This window comes from Neltuma alba, unplaced genomic scaffold (assembly GCF_004799145.2).
Source record: "Neltuma alba isolate B1F8T4 unplaced genomic scaffold, ASM479914v2 tig00000610_pilon, whole genome shotgun sequence".
Lineage (NCBI taxonomy): Eukaryota > Viridiplantae > Streptophyta > Magnoliopsida > Fabales > Fabaceae > Neltuma > Neltuma alba.
Genome location: NW_021632113.1, coordinates 107,501 through 110,692, shown reverse-complemented (window position 1 = coordinate 110,692; position 3,192 = coordinate 107,501).

Here is a 3,192-nt window from a genome sequence, read left to right as displayed (position 1 = left end):
GATACGGAAATTGATCGAGTAATCTCTTCCTTTATCCAAGAACAGTAATTTCTAGTTTGCATGGTCCAATCATTGATCCTGAAAAGTTCTACAATAAAATTAGGTTGGTCACTGGTACAGTTCCCTATCCATGATTCTGCTATGTACTGAAAGAATTTTACTGGAATATAGGAGGAATCCCCTGGATGAGTAGAAAGAAAAAGAAAAGAATAAGTCAATTTTTGAATGGTTAGCTTTTGTACAAAATAACAAACTTTATAATTGGATCAGTGGATCCTTTTTTCAGTCATTCATTGAATGATAAATCACTACAAGTGACGGAGATACACGATTTAAATAACGGAAAATCCAATATTTCAAAATTGTATCTAGAATGACTGGAAAAGTGGAAACAAGACCGGATATAATTTGATCATTATGAGCAAATCCAAAATCTTTATAGACAGAACCAATCATTAGTTCCCAACCATGGGTCGAATGGAATCCTATACATAAATCAGTTAATAAAAGAATAGAAAAAGCTTTTATTGTGTCGCTTAAGTTATATAGGAATTCTTGAACCCAAGAGTTAAGAATAATAAGTTCTTGATTACCTAGAATAGAATAACCACTTAAAATAACGAAACAGATTATATTTGTCGAGAAGTGCAAAATCGTATTCATACGATCTTCGTTGTACGTCTTGATCAATTGGATCGTTTCTTTGTAGATTCCGATACGAAGGTTTTGTAGACGTGTTTCCGGGTATTCCTTTATCATTTCATCCAAGAGTAACAGTTCCTCTAATTCTATGAATTTTTTTAGAATACTCTTTTCTTGAATATCATTCAAGAAAATTTCGGATTGCCTAGTATTTGACCAATTAGTAACCCAAGATTCCATATTTTTCTTAAATGAGAAAGAGATCCACCAGGGCAAAAAGACTATAGATGTAAGATATAGAAGGGGAATGAATGCTTTCTTTTTTGCCATTTTTCGTCTTTAATGAAGTCAGCTTCACCTCATTCGTCAACTCTATATGATAAGAATATTTCTATCAAGCATAAGTTCTATTACAAGTCATAGAGCCTATAAATCTATTCTCACGTTTTTTTTTATTTGCAATTCGGGAGTTAGTTCTTGAATTTAGAAAGAATACACAAATAGAATAAGAAAAAGAAAGAGTCTGCTTCCAATTCGAATGAAGAAAAAAATATTGTTTCCAAAGATATCAATTGCTAAAATTCGAAGCAATTGCCCCTTTCGATGAATGCATGAAAGAGGACTTCAAGTAATGAATATTAGTTGGATTTCGAAACGAAAAAACACCCTTTCTTTCTATCAAACAAAATTAAAAATATCAAATATTTCCAAAAAAAAATTCAAGAATTTTTTCCGTTTTTTTTTTTTTTTTAAGAAAGCATTCATTTTTCAGTTCATTTTTTTTTTTTTCAAAATACTTCAATTGGTACACGCAAGAAATAGGCCAATTCCGCCGCTTTTTGTTCAATTTCTCGTGGAGTCAAATTCTCATCAGTACGAGTCAAGGGAATGACCCCCTGTCCTCTGATTTCCATATAAAGGACACGACGAGTATAAATACCCTCTTTAACTTCTATTCTGATGGACTGAATGTCTTTCATAAGGAATCGGAGAAAGATACGACGATTTTTTCCAGGAAATCCCCAACGAAAAATACACACTATTCCCTCTTTTCTATCGAATCGATCATAACCACTACCTACATTCCACGAAATTGTACACCACAAATAAGAGCTAATAAAGAGACCAGCGATTCCATAGAAAGACATCACGATCCCTTGCGGAAAAAAAAGAATTTGCTGAGACGGAAATAAAGATAGCAAATTTCTACCAAGATAACTCGAAGTTCCAACCAATAAGAACCCTAATGAACCTAAAAAAAGGATAACGGCCCAGCAGAAATTACTTGTTTTTCGAGACCCCGTTATAAGTTCTATCCATATACGTTCTGATCGCCAACCCATATTAGATCCAGTTGTATTTTTTTTTTGGAATTGGGAAAATAACCCAACCAAATGAATTTGATTTTACTTTTCCTTGTTTGCGAAGTAACTCTCATCAACTAGCACTATTTTTATGTAAACCTTTCGGAGTAATTCATCGAATTGCTTCTAGATCTAAAAAAAATAGATGAGATTTGTCCCTACTGCTGCCCGTATCTAAAAAATCTTGTTTTTTTGAACATGGAGAAATAAAGAAGCCATTGCAATTGCCGGAAATACTAGGCCCACTAAAGGCACAAAAATAGAGGGTAAGTTGCTGAGAGTTGTCATAGAATGGGTACCTCGATTTAATATTTGTACCTGTTATTTTTTTAGTTTTTTTGTTATTGTTCTATTAAGATTTTTACCTGTTATTTTTCTATTTTGATATTGTTATAAAGAGATTTTATAATCACTAGAATTCATATATACTTATACCAAGTAGATTTTCATATAGAAATCTATATAGAATAGAATTCTATATAGAATTATACTAAGTATATCTAAATGAGTATGAGTATATATAATAAATAAGAATCTAATTAAGTAGAAAAAAAAATGGAATCAAAAGAATATTAATTCAAATTAATATTCTAATTCAAATTAATACAAATTAATTTATTTAATTTATTAATATAAATAATATTAATTAAAATAGTATTAATATAAATTAATATTTTCATTTTAGAATCCATTTTAGAATAGTATAATTATATTCTAAGTAGATTCTAATTTTTATTATATTTTGATTCTATTCTATTTATATTCTAATTAGAATATTTATATTCTAATTAGAATATAGTATAATAGAAATAAATAATAATATAATAATAAATAATTAATTAGAATTAATAATTATTATTTATTTATTAATTAATAAAAATAAAGAAAATAAAAAAATGGAATAATTTAAAGCTCTACTTGATTTAATTTGGAGTCAAAGGAAAGAAAGCATGGAGCTGAAATAACTCACTAAGAACGCCCTTTAAAGGATTACGCGGTACGATTGAATCAAATAAGCCCTTATGGAATAAATATTCAGCCGCTTGTGAACCTTCAGGTACTGTTTTATTCAATGTTTGCTCAATTACTCTTTTACCCGCAAATGCAATGTAAGCATTGGGTTCCGCAATAATGATATCCCCCAACATACCAAAACTAGCCGTCACCCCACCTGTAGTAGGAGATG